The sequence below is a fragment of the Rattus norvegicus genome, chromosome 1 (assembly GCF_021556685.1).
Source record: "Rattus norvegicus strain SHRSP/BbbUtx chromosome 1, alternate assembly SHRSP_T2T, whole genome shotgun sequence".
Classification (NCBI taxonomy): domain Eukaryota; kingdom Metazoa; phylum Chordata; class Mammalia; order Rodentia; family Muridae; genus Rattus; species Rattus norvegicus.
Window position 1 is genome coordinate 248986614 of NC_141534.1, and position 20773 is coordinate 249007386.

At 46.9% G+C, this 20773-nt stretch overlaps 1 protein-coding gene and 1 long non-coding RNA gene across 4 annotated transcripts in view; both read left to right on the top strand.

The window, feature by feature from the left end:
* The first annotated feature begins 3993 nt into the window (after positions 1-3993).
* LOC147997107 (uncharacterized) lies at positions 3994-9368 on the top strand. 3 transcript variants are annotated; one of them, XR_015653280.1, is made up of 4 exons: positions 3994-4111; positions 8009-8201; positions 8553-8741; positions 9137-9368. It is a non-coding gene; the product is annotated as an uncharacterized LOC147997107 (long non-coding RNA). The 3 variants fall into 3 exon arrangements; XR_015653276.1 differs by lacking the exon at positions 3994-4111 and having other exon boundaries at positions 7964-8201; XR_015653277.1 differs by lacking the exon at positions 3994-4111 and having other exon boundaries at positions 7997-8278.
* Positions 9369-11437: 2069 nt separating this feature from the next.
* Positions 11438-20773, top strand: part of Plce1 (phospholipase C, epsilon 1) — a 307957-nt gene continuing 298621 nt past the window's right edge. The window contains exon 1 of the mRNA NM_053758.3: positions 11438-11714. The gene's annotated coding sequence lies outside the window, so the exon portion shown is untranslated. The remainder of the gene's footprint in view (positions 11715-20773) is intronic.

Genomic DNA, 20773 nt, shown 5'->3' on the forward strand with positions numbered 1-20773 from the left:
GTCTGGATTCTGTTTGACAAATGGCTGTGAGGGGCTAGAATGCAGGCAATGGAACCAGAGGATTGTTGCTACGTAAATAGGGTTGTTGTCATGTAAACAGGTGAAAGCCCAAGGTGTTTCTGGCCAGTGGAAGGGTGAATCGAATGCCACCTTTGAAGCAGAAACTGAGTGTCTTTGTCTATTTCTTGGTGGCTGTTGACTAGTGGGGATACCCACAGGACACACGAACCCTACCTGCAGGATTCCAGAGTGAACGTGGGCATAGACTAGGAACTGGTGCACTGAGGAACGTGCCTGGTCTGTGTTGGCTGGCTCACCAGACAGCGTTGGGCTTAACAGAGATGAAAAATGAAAATCGTTAATGAACTATGGCAGAGCCTCCTCTGGTTTCTAATAAATCTGAGCCTGACTGCTCTTCCAGCAGTGGAATTATGCTTGGAGTTTGGACCAAATTGCATTAACTGTTGCTTCCGTGTACTCAATAAAAACAGGAGAAGCATGACTCACAGTCCCACTTATAAAAGCAATGCTTTTCAATACCGAGTAAAGGCTGCAGGAACAGGTCCAGCTAGATCTCAAGAATTGTTTCCTTGTGGATCACTATGGTCAAAGGCTGGCCCACCTCTCTCTCTCCTTCCCTCTCCTCTCTCCTTCTCCCTCTCTCTCCCCCTCCGTCCCTTCCTTCCTAGGGTTAATAATTTAATGTGTTCAGTTGACCCCAAACCACTCCGAAGCTTGGCCTGCCTCAGGAGTGTGTGGTTAAGCAGAGGCCACACTGGCATGTTCCAGTGTAAGCCCAAGTCTGAAGAGCCTAGCGAGATGTGAAATAGCTTAACTCGGATGCCACAATCAGGACAGGGAGCTCAGAAGGTGGCTGGGCCTTCGGAGACAGAACACTGTCGTCATTAACTCTAGGGAGGGATTTTCTGAACTCAACATTGATTCTGCTACTTCCTGCCTGGGCTTTACTTTTCCGTGTCTAGACTTCCTGAGCTAAGATAGTGTTTGGCATATATAATGCTTCAGTACAGCTACTGAGGGATCGGAATATAAGAAAAGGCCTCAAATTCTATGGCTGAGATCTGAGTAATGGCACCTTAAGTAATACTCATGTCAAGCTCCTGGAAGTGATGAACCCATCATGCACGGGTAGAGCTCCCTTATCAGCCTTCTGGTCAAGGTTAAGGTGAGGGCAAGAGAGTTGTTAAAAGACTCTCACAAAACAGACTCACACTAAGGACGTACTTGAATTAGCCTTAATTTTTTTTCTTTTTTGTTTTTCAAGACAGAGTCACTGTGTGACCCTAGCCAGCCTGGAACTTACTATGCAGACCAGGCTGGGTTCAAACTTAGAGATCTGCCTGCCTCTGCCTCCCAAGAGCTTGGATTGATGGCGTTACTTCAGTTCTTTGCTCTCTACTGCTCACTTTGGTCTAACTCTAGGAGTGAAGTTAAAACTTCACTTATCTGGCAAGGATCTCTCCTAAGTGTTCATAGTTGGAGGGCAGGATTGGAAAGGTCATCTGAGTCCCTATGGCAACCCAGTGTAATGGAAATGCCAGGGTCCCTTCTCAGAGGTAGACTCCTGCAGTATTGCCCACATGCGCCACAGTAACCTCTGTTTAGCATAAGCTGCTCTGCTTAAAAATGTGTCTAGTAATTCCCCAGGCACAGGAGAGGCACAGTGTGATGGCTTGTATGCTTGGCCCATGGAGTGGCACTATTAAGAGTATGGCCTTGTTGGAGTAGGTGTGTCACTGTGGATGTGGGCTTTATTACCCTCATCCTAGCTGCTTGGAAGCCAGTCTTCTAGTGGCCTTCAAATGATGATGTAGAACTCTCAGCTCCTTCTGCATCATGCCTACGTGGATGCTACCATGCTCCCACCTTGATGATGATGAACTGAACTGGTAAGTCAGCCACTTTGCAAGAGTTGTCTTGGTCATGGTGTCTGTTCACAGCAGTAAAACCCTAACTAAGACACGCAGCCACGATCAAAGGCCTTAGAATCTGTGTTCCTAAGCACAAGCGAGGACCACCCACATGTAAGCTGCCCTTTCCTCATTTTTATTCATCCTCCCACCCCTGGGTCCTTACCGTTGGGTTTGGCTATCGGATCCACTTTTACAGTGATGACTTTGGATCTTTCAGTAGTTATCATTTTCTATCCCATCTCCAGGGCTTCATGACTCACTCCCCTCTCTACACCTCCCACCCCGAGTTTATTTCAGAAGAAATGACTCCATCAGGCACCACGTGTATAAACAGCCCCCCCCCCCAGTTGCTGAGTTTCCCTTTTGTGAGCTTGAAACTAAGAATTCAGAATTGTTTAGTGAAATCAGATAAACGCCATATCTGAAAGACAGGTTGTTCAGATGAACTTTGTAACGGGGATGGGGGACAGGTAGGTTAGAGGCTCTATCTGCAGTGCTAGGAAAACACATCCCAGCATTGAGAGCTTGCTTGGAGGTTCTACTAGTAGGGCACAGATATTAGAAGATTTTGTACAAAGACAGTCTTCTTGTACAGAGAGCAGCCTTGGGGAAAGCACACACATCAGGAAAGATGCACACATCTCTGTGGGAGAGAAGGGGGCACCTTCCCAGCCAGACCAGCTGAATCAACCCTGGTGATTGCTGGACTGACAGATGTCAGTCACAGCCACACCATTGCACAGCCAATAATCCCGATTTAGAAACGTACGTCTTCTACTTACTAGCTGTGTAAACTTGGACTTGGACAAACTCCCTACTGTAAGTCTCAGCCTTTAATTCCATGAATCATTGGCTCAGGTAGATAATGGGTAGGGCTTGGGGCACAGTAAATAACGACGACTACGACTGGCCGCCATGCTTGTTTCTTTAGCATGGATTTATTCACTAACACCATAAGAACCTTAGAGTTCTAAAGCTATCGAACTTTCACCAAGGAGACTGCAGAATAAGCGTGTGCTTTACAACGCTGTTTGAATATTATCGAAAATCACAGAGGGAAAAAGGTGTGGTGGTGTGGCTCGTGTGAAAGATGGCATGGTGAGGTTTTGGAAGTTGCTTAGCCAGTGAACATGGCAGGTCACAAGTAGTATTGACCCAAAACTTCATAGTCACTAAGAACATTCTTAGCTTGGGGAATAAATGGAACATAATGATGGTTTGGAGGAGTTCCTTCTTGGGGGAGTCAAACACATATCCACCTCCTTCTTTAAGGCTCCAAAGACAAAGCAAAGTGTAATTGCACCAGAGTCCAACTTGCAGAGCCTATGAGTTTAGCTGACTTTCTGACAGAGCATAGGTAAGGAGAGGCGAGAGTGACTCCAAAGCAGATACCACCAGAGAGCCTCTCAGCCCAGCATGGAGGACAACAAGCTCCACAGGTGGTTTCTCTTCAGTTAACTCTTCTGGGTTTATATATTTTAGCAACTCCCAGGTAGATTAGATAGGTGTGTGTGTGTGTGTGTGTGTGTGTGTGTGTGTGTGTGTGTGTGGTTGAATAGAAAGAGGCTGCTCATATCTCAGGTGAGGGAGGCTCTAATGATCCCTCTCTCCCTCCTCCTGACTGAGGGGACATCAACAGTCAACAGGCCCATTCATGGTCTCTCACAAGCAGGCACGAAGATGGTAGGTTTGTTGTTGTGTTTTGGTTTTGCTTGGTGGACTGTAATTTATAATAGCTAGAGAGGTGCGAGAAGGTGGGGAGAGCTTGAATGGCAGCCTGAACGACAGACTGTGGGCTCTAGAGACCTATGGCCCAGGCACGAATTCAGGTTCCACTTCATTATAAGAAGGGAGTGGCGCTCAAACATTGCATAGCACTTTATCTCACGATTAAGCAAAAGCAGCTATATTAATCTACCTCCAGTAAGTGGACATTCAGGTATGTTGCAGTCTGTCGATTTTGTTTGGGAAATTTCTAAACAAACTGCAAAGAACTCGTGGTGTATCTCATTACGCATATTTGAAATTCCTCTAGAAATTTCTAGAATTCTAAAAATTCTTCTGGTAGATAGACATAGAAGTGAACCTGATTCTGCACTGTAAGATTATCTTCAACAAGACTGGGTATTGCCTAATCGCTCTTTGTGTGGTTATGCCAGTTGAGACCCATCAACAAGGTATGAACCGTCAAATCTTCTCATCTTGACATTTGCTCTCAGAGTCTTGACCTGTTTTTTTTTTTTTTGTTTGTTTTTTGTTTTTTTGTTTTTTTGTTTTATGCCAAGTAGTTTGTATCAAAAGCTACCCCATGGGCAAGGTAGAGAGTGGATCTCATTTATTTGTTTCTGGAATATAAAACAGGAGCCAGCATGCTTTCATCCACCCACCCATCCATTTATATAATTTCCTACCTTCTATTTTTCTGGTTCAGAGATACTCTCTGGGGAATAGTAATGACATTTCTTAGGCACGCTGCAGCTTTTGTTTCCCACTCTGGGTTTTCTTTGTTAACTGACGTGGTTCATTTGGTTTTTCTTTTTCCTGTGGTTGTGCAGGTTACCTGGTGTGTTCATTATTTTTGAGTTTCTGTGACCAGACAATATAATAGAAATAAATTAAGGGCGCCAAAGTTTGTTTCGGTTCAGGATTTCTGAGATTTTCGGTGTGTCATGTGACACGGAAGGCAGAGAGGAACAGCTCCCCTGTCCATGACAGTGGAGAAATGAGGGGGAGGAGAAGGGGAAGGAGGAGGAGGAGGAAGAGAAAAAAGAGGAGGAAGAAGAGAAAAAAGAGGAGGAAGAGGAGGAGGAAGAGGAGGAAGAGGAGGAGGAAGAGGAGGAAGAAGAAGAAGAGGAGGAGGAGGAAGAGGAAGAAGAGGAGGAAGAGGAGGAAGAGGAGGAGGAAGAGGAGGAAGAAGAAGAGGAGGAGGAGGGGGAAGAGGAGAAAGAGGAGGAAGAAGAAGAGGAGGAGGAGGGGGAAGAGGAGAAAGAGGAAGAAGAGGAAGAGGAGGAGGAAAAGGAGGAAGAGGAGGAGGAAGAGGAGGAAGGAGAAGAAGAGGAGGAAGAGGAGGAAGAGGAGGAAGAGGAGGAAGAGGAGGAAGAGGAGGAAGAGGAGGAAGAGGAGGAGGAAGAGGAGGAGGAAGAGGAGGAGGAAGAGGAAGAGGAGGAGGAAGAGGAGGAGGAAGAGGAGGAGGAAGAGGAGGAAGAGGAGGAGGAAGAGGAGGAGGAAGAGGAGGAGGAAGAGAAGGAGGAGGAGGAAGAGGAGGAGGAAGAGGAGGAGGAAGAGGAGGAGGAAGAGAAGGAGGAGGAGGAAGAGGAGGAGGAAGAGGAGGAGGAAGAGGACAGATGATCACATGGCCAGGAAGCAGGAGGGTATCGTGACTGAAGAGCAGAGCCAGGAGTCTAGCCTTCCTCCTGCCAGCCAGTTCCCCCCTTCCAGAGATTCTGCACCCCATTCAAATAATGTTACAACCTGGAAAACACAGCCTTAAACATGAGCCTGTAGGGGAACATTTCAGATTTAGACCATAACATGATTAGAAGCAAATTTGCCTACTCTTTTTTTTTTAAAAACCTCTAACATAAACTCAGTTTCCACCCTGAGACCACAGTAACACTAGTTTTACTAGTTTAAGTAAAACTTCTTTCTAGAAGTTTTAGAATTTCTGTATCGTTACCTGCTTGCTGCCGAAGTCAGCTTGATTCTTGTTAGAAGAGACAGGCTTTAAACACTCATGAAAATGATCACATCATCTAAAAGATGAAAGAAAACAGGCCTCACAGAGCCCTTAAATACATCGAGAAAAGAAGCCGAACTCGGTGAAGATTAAACAGGTGTGGAAAGATCTCTAGCGAGGGCGTCCTGGCCAGCTACTCTCCCTCCCACAAAGGAGGCAGGATGCCAAGGTAAATGACACACCCAGCAGGGAATGCCAACAGCCCCTGTTGGAATAGCCTGGAGAAGTTTGAAAAGGACTTTGTTGGCCAAGGGGAGGGAAAACAAGGACTCACATACATCGCCAGAGGAAACATCAACGAGTACAACCTCTATCATGGTCAATTTGGCATCAGCCTTTAAATTTAAAACGTCTGAAGCCTTTTGACACTGTAGCCGGGACTTCTAGCACTTTCCGATATAGGAATACTATTCATCTGGAGATGAAATGATATGTATGCCCAGGGCCGATTATCACATTTTTTTTCTTTTCTTTTTTGGTAATAAGATTGGAAGGAAACTTGATTTCCATTGTCAGAAAACTGGAAGGGCAAGTAACAGCATGGCCACAGAGTAAAGCATGGCACTCTAGATGCAGGCATGGGGACAATCTTCAACATACAGTGGCAGATGGTAGTGTCAAGGTGCATGCAAAGTGTCAGGTGATTAATAGGGCATCAACTATGAGACACGGAGACAACCCTGGGAGACACCCGAGTGGTTCTGTCTGAGTTATGTCTGAGGTGGTAAAGGGTAATGAGGAGAAATTTATTTGTTTATTGGTTGGGTTCAAACCGAGGGCCTTCAATGTGCTGAGCAAGCACTTTTACCACTGAGCTGTGTCCCAGACTATGGCTTTTAAATCTTTTGAAAACAATTTCCCCACTCCTTCATTTTTAGATACAAATGGATTCAGATGGGTCTACAGGCTCAACGCAGTCCCTATCAAAATGCCAGCTCCCTTCTCTTTTGTTTGCACAAATTAATTTTTAAATTTACATGTAAGCGCAAGGCATTATCAAAATAACCTTGAAGAAGATAAAAGTTGAAGGACTTATGCTTCCTATTAGTAAGTAAATGTGTTTAAAAAGGCAAAAACTGAAGCCACACATCAAACCTCCCATTCTACTTCTTTAAAGAAAATGAGCCTATGTCTTCGTGGCTCACCACCGCCAGCTGGTGTCTTCCTCTCTGCTGTAAGTCACTATGGCCACCCCCTTTAGACTAACGGTGAAGATAGAAACCTTACGGTCAAACTACCTGCTTTCTTTTATAGGTATTTATGAACGAGGCAAACGGCTCCACTCTCCCGTGCCCCAGTTCCTTCTCACTTAAATGGATATCGCTGTAGTGTTTATTTCATACGTCTGTTGTGGGAGTCAAATGAGCGAATTCCAGCTGCGTACTTAGAACTGTAGCTGGCCTTACGTAATCATCTGATAAATATAGGCAGTATGATTATTTCTCCATTTTGTTTACATATTTTAAAAAAAACCTAGTCTTACTAATAGTTGGCTTTAAAAATTCTAGGTTTTGGTTTTCAGTTTTCTACTTCGTTTTAGCTGTTTTGCATGTCATATTTCCGCCCTGTCTGTTTGTCTTGCTCTATAGTTAGATTCTCCTACTGGATGCTTGGATAACCCACTGTAAACCGTTATTCTTTTCTGGTAAATAACATCAGTAGAACATAATGGGTTACTGCCAATATTGCATTAGCTATAGCCAACCTTTTTTGTTTGTTTGTTTGTTTGTTTGTTTGTAGTCTGCTGTTATTTTTATTGTCTTTCTGTTCTAGCACTTAAATTTCTGCTAATATTTTTTAACCTATCAAGTCCTGGGGAGTTTTGTTTCTCTCTCTCTCTCTCTCTCTCTCTCTCTCTGTCTCTATCTCTTTTAGGATTTGTTTTCTTTTCTTTTCATTGTGCTTCTGCATGTGTGTATGCTTTGTGCATGTGTGTATGAGCATGTAAACATGTGTGTGTGTGTGTGTGTGTGCATGTGAATATATGTCACATGTCTGTTAGTGCCTGAAGAGGCCAGAAGAGGATGTCAGATCCCTTGGAACTGGTCATAAACTGGCCGTGAGCTGTCTGTCTGGATTTGGGTCCTCAGTAAGAGTAGTAGGCATGCTAAGCAATCTCTCCAGTCTGCCCCATCCTTTATAAGGAGTGAGGAGGGAGAAAGGGAGAGGGGGACAGAATGAGAAAGGGAGATGAGTTGTTCCTTCTTTTCTAAACCGTGCTCAACTCAGATTGCATGTCTGCAAACCAGGAAGAGGTAGGCAGTATGTACAGGCAGAGGAGGGCGTTTGCACCTTCCGCTATGCTGCGTCTGCGCTGACTTAGATCTGTTCCCGCCAGAATGTCCTCACGGAAGGTGCGAGCTTTGCCGAGTGCTCTGTGAACTGCCCTCATCCCGACACCCGGAGTAAACACACCGAGGAGGAAACAATACGTGCAAAAACTATTATTTAAATAAACATTAACCAAGCAAAAGCCTGGAGAGAGCCTCAGGATTGATCCATGAGTGAAGACATAGGAGATTGTCACAGTGGTGAGCACTGCGTGGTTGCTATTACCTCGTGATTACTATCTGGGAGGAGTGGTGGAGAGCAGGCTGTGCTTAAGATGGTAAATATTAATGACGGGGTTGCTAGGAATGCTAGCCAAAGTGACATGCAGGCATTCATGAAGGAGTTTCTTGTTCATTAATCTTAAAACAAACAAACAAACAGAAACACACACACACACACACACACACACACACACACACACACACACACACCCCAACCCAGTTGGGGCCTTTTATCTTCTATTTAAATAATTCCTTGGGCATGCATTAGTTCCTCTTCAGTGTTGACTGAAATACTATTGTTTCCTAATTCCTTTATTTTATCAAATGCAGACCCACTGAAGAATGGGATTGATTGTAAATCAGGTTCCAGTTGGGAAAAAAAAATCAGCGAAGAAACTGGACCTGTTTGACTGCATCAGACCTCACGAGTGAGTGAGGCCACTCTGGGATGCCTGGTTCCGGCTCTCTGCATGTCTGATCTGTCTTGCAGACTGGGAAGGTCTGTCTGTCATCTACGCAGTGAGTGACTCCCGGGGAGGGGGGGGGGGAGGAAATGTCGCCTCATAAAGCAAGGCCGTACCTTCTTCAGTCCTTTCGCAGCCTTCCAGGGTCTCAGATGTCGGTAGACACACTGCCCCCCAGCTGCTTAACATAAATCACTGTAGTAGTCTGTACTGACCACTCAACCCCCCAGCTTCAGGATTTGTTTAAGAGCAGGTTAGCCCATGGCTGGCTTGTTGAATGTGACGGAGCGCCCACCTTTTTTTTTAAATCGTTGTATGCATAGTAGAGGGTGTAGGGTATCTTGCTGGGAAGTGATTTTTTTTTTTTACAACCTAAATTCATAATCTTAAGGACTCCCACTTAAGTCCATTTCCATTAAGTGGTCTATGATGTCCCGCTTTCTTCTTCAGTCTCCAACACTGATGCTCTCCGTGAAGATACAATTTCCATGGTGCCCTTCCTGGAAGCTGTTGTTGTTTACTCGGCAGAATGGTCCTCTGTACCGAGACGCGGTCTTGCTTCTCTGAACTGAATTTTCCATGGAAGTTGTCCAGCGCTTCTCCGATTCTCAGGCGCTTTATCTGACAGTCTTTCTTCCTGCAGATAATGGCTGGCAGCAACCCACAGCGCAGAGGTTATATGCTGCGCTTCTGAAAAAGCCTTGAATGGAGCCATTGTGCCCCTGAGATGGTCTGCATGTTTGACTGAACAGAGGGCAGGGTGTAAAAAAAAAAAAAAAAAAAAAAAAAAGGCACCTTGTATGCAAGAGTTGGCGAGGTTGCGGAGTGAATCAAAATCTCCAGAAAGTCTGGGCAGCGCTGTTCAGAGGGAGCAATGAACCCTCTGGAAGTCCTGTTAGCTCAGACATTCCAATGCGGTGAGGCAGCCTCAGGGACTAGGCTCCCTCCAGTGGCATTTATGGAGGGAGTGAGCAGGGAACATTGATCTGGATACTCTCTTTGCAAGGGGTTGGGAAAGGCACCCTTCGTATCGGGGCGGAGCCTGCAGGCCACCATACTTGGGTGGTCATCAGCTTTCTACTTATGGGACCCCCCGTTTGTCTTCGATCTCAACAGTGCACTGGCTCAGCTGGAGGGCTCGGTGTTTACTGCCTTTATGGCCACCAGCTTTGCAGCAATTTGATTCCCAGATCAGATTTTAAAAAAAGAACAACTGACCACAAGTTTGGGGTACCAGGTGATGATGATATCTGGATGGCTAGATCCACTAAATGAACTACACAAATCCCAGAGGAATGCCATATGTTAAATAAAAGCCCCATCCTACCAGGAAGGTACTTGTTGACCTCTCCACTTACTTGCCCAAGTCTATGGTTGGGGTAAATGACCATTTATTTATTGGTGGTCTAAAACTAAAAACCTGACACTTAACGAACAAAAAATCTCCCCCAAGGCCTTCTGCTAAGCCCTTCCTGAACCAGCTTTTGTGGGAAGCAGAAACATTAGTTTTCATTAAAACCCTAGTGGTGAGAAAACAGCAAAACAGTGTAAGGATAGGGCTGGCAGATTTTTCTTACGGGCAGAATTCTTTGGCTGTCTTATGCATTCTTGCTCCAGTCTCTCCTGTGCTAGAGGCTCCAAGGAGGGGAGATCTCATTTAAGAAGCTACCTAAACCCAGCAAGAGCAGACAGAGCCTGTGGGAGACCTCCGTGATCCAGCGAAGTTACAGGTAGAGTTCCGGGAGGATGGGAGCTGGACACACCCTGTTGTATGGCTCATACTGGCTAGGGCATGGTGGCCTTCACACAAGATGGTTAGTATGGAGATACTGAAGATTTCTGCATTAATTAAAGTTGTGGAGGAGAACGACTATGGCTGTGGCGTGGAGGGTTGATTTGGTCCAAGGAAAATGCAGACTTGAGACGTGGGCCGGAAAGAATTGGTTCTGGTTGAATGTGGGAGAGGGCATCAGGCCTACGGGTATCTGTAAGACAGCCAGGTAAAAAAGGAGAAGGCACAGGTTTGGGCAAACGGGAGGAGGTTTGATTTTTCTCCAGGTCTCTGGCTCTCCTAACTGCAGATAGGGCATAAAACTTTTGCCAGTAGCCAAGGACGCTCTAGGCAAAGCCGGCAGTTTCTAGCAGCTGTGAAAATCTCCAGACTTGCTTCGGAAAGACCAAACAGGCACGGTTTAGTTTTGTAAGAGATCACAGGCATGAGTAGTCACACATAGCAAAAGAAGTGTCTTGGGCACAATGATAGATAGCATTCTACAAGTACTCGGAAATGAATGGAAGAATGCGAGTGGTGGGAGTCTCGTTGCTGATTCCTACTAGAGTAACTTTGTTAAAGTCACTTAGTAACCTCGGTCCTCAGTTTCCCGGTCTGTCACCCAGGGATGGTCAGCAGGAGGGGAGGCAGTGAGAGAGGACCTCTTGCACCCGAGGTGTGCAGAATTCCGGCTCTCCCGGAGCAAGGTGATCTGTCGCAGCTGGAGACGGTTCCCTCCTGGACCTGAGACCGACTGGCTCTTGGGCTCCTTGGCCCGGGTGTCTGGCGGGGGTCGTCCGGACTGCTAGGGTGGGGAGGCAGGGTGGTGGGGGCGGGCCCCATCCAGCCGAGTCGGGGGGCGGGCCAGGCACTAGCCGCTCCCCTAGTCGCCGGGCGGCCCGCGGTGGCGCTCGCGGCCTCTCACCCCGCGGGCGAGTTCTGGGAAAGCCCGGCCCAGGGCGGGGGCCCGCGCCGCCCCGCTCCGCTCGGCTCCGGGCAGCGCGCACTGCTGGGGCGAGGGACGCGCGGGCTGAGCCCGGAGCGCGGGCTGGCGGCGGGGGCGGCGGGCTAGAGCAGTGGACGGCGGCTGCGCGCCCCGCTGTGCTCTGCCCGGCTTCTGTTCGCTCCTGGGAATCGGCTGTGCGGCTGACACTCTGTAACTGGGACTCTCCACGGCTCTGGGGACGCACGCGCGTGGACCAGGTCCCCAGGGACGCGGCACTCTGGTCCCGCCGCACGTCTGGCTGGAGATCTAAGGTGAGCCTGCGACTCTGTCTCTTGGTCACTGAGGACCGCAGATCCGGAGAGCTGGGCTGGGTGCTCTCCGGGTTGGAGTCGCTCCCGGGCGGCAGCCTGAGTTCGTGTACCTGGTGGCCCAGTCAGCGGCTCCCGCCTCCCAGGGGACAGCCGGGGCAGTCATCCCTTGGGGAATGCTAGGCTGGAGGTCACCCGGTTACCCTGGCCTCGGCTCACCATTTCATGCTGTGTGTGTGTGTGTGTGTGTGTGTGTGTGTGTGTGTGTGTGTGTGTGTGTGTGTGTGTGTGGTGTGGAAGTGGCCCAGCACAAAGCAAAGTAGAAGTCCCTTTCTCAGCAACGCATTTCAAGGAAAGTTCTCAGACATTGTTTCCGGAGAGATTTATCTGTGGAATCCTAGGAAATACAGCACTGGACCTGTTTCACTCTGACTGGTGATTTCGAGAACGGCTATGCTTTTTCTCTAAAGTCTTTCTAAATAACACAGATTCACAATTCTTTGGCCATGGCCCGTGTTACGTGCACAGGGTAAATATGTACCCCCCCTTACATTTAAGTCATGGCACATTTGGTTCAATTGACTAAATCAATTTGTATAGGGACTATTCATTATTCAATAATTCAGTGCATTAAAAAAATAAGCTCTTTAGTAACTAGAGTCGACTTCGCCGAAAACTTTTTTGTACAAAGTTCAGAATTTCATCAGCATTAGTGGGTTTTCTTAACTCTTTTGTAGACGCCCCCTGTGGGGGCAGGGTGATGCTAAGGGCACAGAATAGCACAGCTAAAGTCAGGAACGTGAACCCAGAAGCAATAGTTAAAAGCCAGTCTTGGGAAGGGGTGGCAGGTGGTTCTCTGGATGTCAGTATAGCTTCCTAGTTGTCAGTGCAGGAGGAGCTCACCATCCCTCCTCAGTTACTATACAGAACTGTGGTTTTTCTGAACCATGCTTGACAATATGCTCTAGAACAAAGGTTCTCAACCTGTGGTTCACAACCAGAGGGATCTTTTCATAGGGATGCCTAATACCATCAGAAAACACAGAGCTTTACCACACAATCCACAGCAGTAGCAAAATTACAGTTATGAATTAGCAACAAAAGTAATTTTATGGTTGGGAGTCATCCCGGCATGAGGAACTGCATTGAATAAAGAGTTGCGGCATTAAGAAGGTTGAAAACCACTGCTATAGAATATGTTTTCTTCTTCCTCGTTGGTTTCGACCAGCCTCCCCAGTGATGGTTCTAGATGCTAAACAGTGTTCAGTCTCCAGTTTGTTGGCTTAGCCTGAAACTGCGAGCATCCTCCCTCTGCTTTGATTACCATAGCCTCTTACTTACCCCAATGGGTCTGTGCGATTTATGTAGATAGCACGTTTTCCTCACCCGTGGTATTTGCTGAGCCTTTCCTGGCCCGATCCTTACACCTTGAAGGCTCTCTAGAAATAATTGTGGGCAGGCATTAAACGCTAAGACTCTGGTTTGTACAAAGTAAAGCTCTCTTTTAGAGGAATCAATGTAACCACGAGGATTTAGGGAAACATTCACCACCCGTACATCCTTCACTCACAGCCCCTAGGAGAAATTTGCTTTCTGCTTAGGAGTGCCTCCTGGTCACCTTTGGCTCCAGACCAGGTAAAAGGTGAGGTTAAGCTGTAGGCACATTCTTTTCCGCTCCTTCTAGCAAGACAAGCTCCTGGATGTGTTCCAGTTTGACCTTCGAATAAAAAATTTGTACTTGAACCGGTGGGGTGAAGCTAGAGTCTGACGAAGGTGGTCGGTCTTCTTTTCTTTTTCGCAGTCACAAGTTTCTTTGATCTTTCGTCGTATACTGGGTGGCACTTGTCTGGTGTGTGCAGTTTGTTACAAACTTTGAAATGGACAAAGGAAGATTGAAAGGGTCTGGGCACAGGGGGAGGTTTTGTAAGTAGAGGGGACATTTTCACAAAGCATGGCTGTTCTGTAGGGGTGTGTGTGTGTGTGTGTGTGTGTGTGTGTGTGTGTGTGTGTGTGTGTGTTGGCAGCCCCTGCCTTTCACAAGCAGCCTGCACAGGACAACTGCTTCCGTGCTTCTATCCCGCTCTTACACTTTCCTTGGGAGCTACTTGACAAGTGATGGAAGATGTGGATGGGTCATAGAAGAGCGTGTAGCTTCATGAGCCTCGGGTGGAGAAGATGGGAGCTCTGGATTGATGGGATGGGAAACGGAAAAAGAGGAAGGACACATCAAAGCCTACCAGCTGTGGGGTCTGGCAAGGAAGTTAAGGCTTTTCCTTATCCCCTGGGCTTCCTGGATGAAGAACTCAGGCTTGTTAATTCAATATTAATTCAGTTGGGTTATGGCTTAAGTAGGTTTTCATGGGCCAGATTGGGAGCTTAGCTCTCCATGGCTGTATTGTCAATATGGTAGCCACTAGGCCCAGATGGTTGCATTTAAATGAGTTAAAAATAAATGAAGTTAACCGCATCTAAGTGCTTGGATACTACATGTGGCTATCCAGGGCACTGCCATCATCTCGGAAATGCCTGTCCTGGAGAATTGTTTCCTCGGAGTTAATCTCCAAAGGGAACCGATTTGCAAATGAAATTTAACTGTGAAGTTAAAGTTTCCCATTTATAATCCCCTGTCTGTGTCGACGGAAACAACGCTGGACAGTGTGCCAAGCGCTTCACCTGTTAGCTTACCTCATCCTTATGACGTAGGGCAGAAGTGCTAGAGACCTGACCCCTTACCTGCATCCTTCCACGGACTAATGTTTGGCAACAAAACTTGGTCCAGCCTCATGTGACCTTGCAATAGTCTCTCCTTCCCTTAGCTAGTAACAACTTCAGAAATAATGGACAATGGGGCTATGTAATATTGGGCATATGTTCGCCTATGTCAGTGGGTCTCAGCCCCTTTGGAAAAACCCTGCCTCCCAAAATATTTACATTACTATTTATAACAGTAACAGGATTATAGTTATGAAGTAGCAACAAAAATAATTTTACGGTTGGGGGGTCACCACAACCTGAAGATCTGAATTAAAGGGTGGCAGCATTAGGAAGGCTGAGAACCACTGTGGACACCATCAAAAGGACTTCTACATGGTGGCTAGTTTCTCAGTTTCTAATGAGGAGCACGGACCCCTATTATTAAGTCCATTCTGAAGATGGAAAAATAGAGGTAACAGAAGATGAATGTGTATTGAGTCACAGCCTAGACGGAATCAAAGCAGGCTGTCTCCAGAATCCATTCCCTTGACCTCTGTGCCGTCCTGCACCTAACTTTGAGCTCATGATCCATACGTGCGACTGGGCGAAGCTTAATATCGTTAATTCCGCTCACTGGGGAGTTTCAGATAAGGCTGTAGTTAACTTGTTCGGTGGGTGAGGTTCAAAAGCCTTGACTACTCAAGCCCACCCCGTCAGGCATGCATAGCAATCGTGTGGTTTGCCCCTTCTCTCTGTCTGTCCTTGAATTGTAGCCGTTGGCTATACGGGAACTGAAAAGAAGAGAGGTCATTTATTGCAGATAGCAGAAACCCCACCGGACTGTGTTGAATCCTGTGGTACTTGGGGGTTTGCGTGTCAATAACTGTCGTGGTGGAGGGCATGGCTTAGTCTTCGTGTAAAGCAAGCTCCATGATGACAGGACCATTTTGGTTGGCCCACCAGGGTTCCCAGGCTTTTCAGCCTGTTTCACAGGGTCCAGAACCACCTGGCTCAATAGGAAATCTCTCCAGGAATTCATGTGAATTCTTTCTTTAAGGTCAGATGGAGGGGCGGGGTAATTCTAGCTAGAGATAGGAATGAACTCCTTATACCTCCGTATGCCCCTGAAATCTCAGTTCTAGGTAGTTCGTTTTGACTTTATGGTAGGCATATCCTTTCTTTTGCTTATGAGGATATGTTCCCAGTGCTCTGCTCTCTGTGCTTTTCTCGTTCCTAGGACTCAACAGGAACCCATCTCTAGCCGGGGAATAACTCTTGAAGTCCCCTGGTGTTCTTTTCGACTTCTTCCTACTAATTATCATGGCTGAGAGGATCCGGTCAGACACCCCTTTGATCACAGGCAGGGACTTCGGACTCAGGCATACTTGGGTACTTAAATCTTGCTGCCAGCCAGTCCTATAACCCTGGCCAAACAGTTGTTTTGTAAGGTGATAAAAATACTTTCTCAGGGTTGCACCGAGGAAATGATTCACCCAAAGCACTTTGCAGAGGGCCTCACATTTACTATCTAGCAAGTTAGCTGCGAGCATTATGCTTTCTTGGCTGTGAAAGTCTGTAGACCCGAGGTTTGGCAGGTCTACGTGGAGGTCAAGGACGCTCTAGGGTGAGTCTCTGGAACCTGTGGATATGCCACTTTACACGACCAAGTGGACCCTGCAGATGTGTTTAAAGTAAGACATGATTCTGGATTTCTGTGAGGGTTGAGTCCAATCACAGTACCCCTATAAAAGGAAGATGGAGGGCCACTATTTATATAGAGAGGTGTTTTGCGTAATGTAAAAAGAGGTCAAGGGTGCAGTCAGGGAACAGGTAAAATACTGTCGAAGCTTGTGTGGGGCTTGAAGTTTGATCCCAGTCTGAAGGGTGGAGAAAAGGCAAGAAAATGAATTCTTCCCTAGAACCTGCTGAAGGAACCAGCCTTGAAGCCAGCCCATCAGAGACTTCCGACCTCCGGGGCTTTACAGTAATAACTGCATTATTTAAACAGTCAACGTGAAGTCATTTATCACAGCAGCCTAGGAACCAGACTGCAACGCAGAAGATAAAATGGAACAGACGGAAATAGGAGGCACGAAGAGGTTAAGTGTCTTGCCCAGGGTCCCACAGCAGATTGCAGGTACCGCTGTGTAGAGGGACCAAGTCTCTTGGTGCTCTTCACTGGGAGCCCATGGTTCCCAAAGCAGGGACTTCTGCCGAGCCTAGGCCTTCCCTTGTGGATGTCGTGCCTCTGTGTGTGAGGGAGAGGCAGTGTTTGATTTCGTGAGAAGGGCCATGAAGCTGGTTTTTTTGTTTTCCCTTCAGACACTGATTTTTGAAGCCCTGTTAAGTTCTTGTCATTCTGTCACTGTGCTTGACAGTTGCAGCCTGAGGAACAGGCTGGGTGAGTAGAGGCATGCACCCCTTCTCCTACCTCTGTCTCTGCCTAACCTTCCCCCTCACCACAGGCCCTGGCGCCCCTGCAGCCTCTGCTGGCCCACCTCTGTCTGTTTATTGGATTTGCCTATTCTGGATTCTCCCTCCAGCCTGGAATTCCACCTCCCTTGGCCCCTCTGCTCCTCAGACTGGAGCTGTTTAGTGTCAGGGTGGGGATCAGGGTCTCTTAGGAGTATTTTTGTCTTTTCTTTTGATTTTGTTGGTGATTGTTGGTGTTATGCCAAGCTTCTTTTGACTCTCAAGCATCTTAATTCTGGGAGATAATTGTCTGGACCAGGGTTGTTGTTATTGTTGTTTGTCTATTTTAACAGTGTCCCAGGAGTTTGGAACCTCAGTCTGGTGAGGGAGATACTGGCTGTGGGGACCTCAACCTTTCTTTCATTCTGTGTCTCTTGTGTGGCCCTTGGTTTACTTGCTTTACAAGTTGGGCTCTGCCTTATATTTTTCATGAAAGGAGAAATGTGTGTGTGTGTGTGAGTGTGTGTGTGTGTGTGTGTGTGTGTGTGTGTGTGTGTGTGAGAGAGAGAGAGAGAGAGAGAGAGAGAGATTGTATCCTAAGTAAAGATACGATATGTTTGATTTTTTTAAAAAAAGATTTATTGTATGTATGTGAGTACACTGTAGCTGTCCTCAGACACACCAGAAGAGGGCATCAGATCTCATTACAGATGGTTGTGAGCCACCATGTGGTTGCTGGGATTTGAACTCAGGACTCTGGAAGAGCCATCGGTGCTCTTAGCCACTAAGCCATCTCTCCAGCCCAATGTGTCTGGTCTTTAATCCTGAGATTTACATGTGAAAGAAATGTAATTCTTGTTTTTTCCTTATTCCACTTTATACATTTGGGTTCTAGAGGCAAATTGCTCAGACAGGAAATTTATATCCTGGCTCCACTGCTAATACTTGGGGTGGCCTCCTTCAAAACATGTGGCTGAAATGCCCACATGTACATGGTGGAGGGTGATACTTAGGACACAGGTTGTGAAATTGAACGGGATAATTTACGTAAAGTATTGAGAACACCATCCAAAATAAAGTAAGAATTCAGCACTTATTAGCTAGCATGTGCCTTTGTAGACCCAGTAGTATGGCAGGAAAAGAATTTAACTTTTTCTCTTCACAGCAGTGAAACTGGGCTATTCCTAGGGGCTCTGTAGCTGGACCTACCTGAGGTCTTTGAGATCTCATGGTCTTCTGCCCAGAGGCATGGCAGCTGTTCTTTGTAGAGATTGCAGACCTTCCTCCGAACCCCTCCAGCCAGCCAGTTGTCGGGCCTGGGGTATGCAGTATAGGATGATGTTTTCAACCTCCCCCTCCTCCAGCTTCTGCTCTAAATTTGGAATATGATATAAACTCTGCCCTCTAGCTTTAAGGTGCAAAGGCTTACAAGTGTCCTTCCCCCCAACCCCCTGCAACCCCTGATGGCAGTATCCCTTCACTGAGGTCAGGAGCACTAGGGTAAGAGTCAAGTTTGTGGGGAAAGAAAGCAGAGTAGCCAGTCTTCACAGGGCTAAGAGACAGGCTGACCTGTTAGTGTCACCCAGTTCATTATCAGTGTGCCTAAGATCTCTCGCTCTGCTCGGGGCAAGACTGCTGTGTCCATAACCTTCGCCACCCACCACTCACAGTAACCGTGAAAGGCCTCTTTTAGAGGGGCTGTCTGTGAGTGCACCCACATCCACGAGTCAGCTGGCAATTGTGTATTTTTGTTTCTTGGAAGGAGCAGCTAGCTACATGGTAATATTTAAACAGTGTGGGTCCTTTATTCAGAATTAAAAGAGGCAGCGGCAAGGAGGTACTCTGTTTTGATGACTTCATTGTAAGTTTAAACTATATAATATTACTGAGTATGGAAAATCCAGGGAGTGGAAAGAAAATCATTTGGGGAAAAAAAAAACACATGTGACCCCAGTGCACGCTCTACACGCCTGGGATTAAAATATCATATAATGTGCTTTAATTTGGGTATCACCAGAGTTGCTTCAAACACTGTCGATTCTAAAGAAAGTGTCCATTCATTTGCTGTTCTGCAAAACAAGAAAGACTTCATCGTTGAACATCTTTTCACCAGGGAAATGCTTTCGGGAAGTCCTGCAGGGTTCCTGCCAGCCTCTTCGTCAATCTCTGGGAGGTGGATAATATTCACGGAAGTTAAAGACTCTTGGCATGTAATTTTGTCTCCACTTCTTCACCCACAAAGGCAGGATGAATTCAGATGTCGGGGCAGAGCCCGGGTTCTTTGTTAGCCTCTGGGGTCTGAGCTGATCCTCTGCTCAGCAAGCTGGGTTGGTTCCTGAATGCCTGGTTTACAGGGCTTGAGATTTTTCTTCCAGTTGTGGCTTGGAAATGATTTGAAAATTCACAGTGGCAGAGATTAGTAAAACTAGAAGTAGTTGGAACAGAAATATGCTCCATTGTGTTTTGAATCTCAGGGCTGAGGAGACAGCTTACGGACAGGGCGCTATGACTAGTATGCACGAGGCCCTGGGTTCGAGCCCTGGTACCATGATAGACAGGGTGTTTAAGTCAGTGTGAAGAAGACAAGAACTTCCAGAATCTGTATGGAATGCTCGCTGTATAGGTGCAAGAAGCTTTCCAGTGATGCATTTCTGGAGGTTCACACAGCAGCAGCAGCAGCAGCAGCAGCAGCAGCAGCAGCAGCAGCAGCAGCAGCAGCAGCAGCAGCAGCAGCAGCAGCAGCGTGGCATTCTTGTGTGTTCTCCAGCGACACCTCTTGGATCTCTGTTTTCTGACCGCCCAGAGCTGACTGAGAATGCCTGGGATTCTCCAATGTAGAGTCACAGGACGACTGGCAACAGGTGAAGACTGTTCGAATCCCAGCCGGGCAAACCCAGATCAAATTAGTTACAGGGGACAAGGGAGTGTGCTTATTTCTAGACGCCCTGTGCGCTTCTAAAGAGCTATCCTCCTTACTTTTGAGACAGGGTCTCTTACTGAACCTGAAGCTCACTCAGTCAGCTAGGCTGGCTGGCCAGCCAGTGGCAGGGATCTGCTTGTCTCTCTCTCCCCAGCTCTGGGATAACATGCACATGACACATCTCTAGTTTTGTTCTCCCTTTTTCTCTTTGCCTCTTCCCCCCCTCCCTCCCTCCCTCCTTCCCTCCCTCCCTCTCTCCTTCCTTCTGGGAGAGTGAGCCAGGGCCTTGCATATGCTCCTCCCTCACTTTCCCCTCACAATTTTTATTATTATTATTTTCCATTTTAGTATTTATCTTCCTAAGTAGCCCAGGCTGCCCCATACTCCTGGGCTTAAACAATCCTCCTGCTCAGCATTCCAGACTATGAGGTGCATACCACCATGCTTAGCTTCTAATACCCTCTTTAGTGTACAGAGTCCTAGTGGTAAAATTAACAGTTTAAAAGGTACTTTAAAAGAGGCTCTCAGTAGGTGTCATCAAATGTGCTTCCCCCAATCTGTCACCACCAAGCATAGGACTCAGGCCTGTTGTTCTAGGTGCTCAAGGGCTCATGGGAGGAAGGCTGCTCAAACCCAGGAGTTTGCAGCCAACCTGGACAACGTGCCGAGACCCCCCATATCCAAAGAAATATTAAAGGTATCAATTGCAGCTCTGTTCCTACTGTATAACTGTGGCCTTTCCAAGTGATGTTTCGGCAACAGATTCCAGTTTGTGGGATTCTCTCGTATTTTTAACCCTTGTCAAAACTTGGCACTTTATAATTTTGAAAGTGCACTTCTCTAGTAACGATGGAGGACGTTTTCTCTATCCTATTACCACTTTGCTTTTCTTAATCACTTAATTGACTGACTTAATTAATTGACTTAATTACTTAATGATGCTCTTTGCTCTGTGTCTTTGGTCCTCTTTCTGTTTCTTTCCCTCCTTCAATCTCTTCCCACCCTGGCCATGTTTTTAGCGGGGATATTTCTGGGT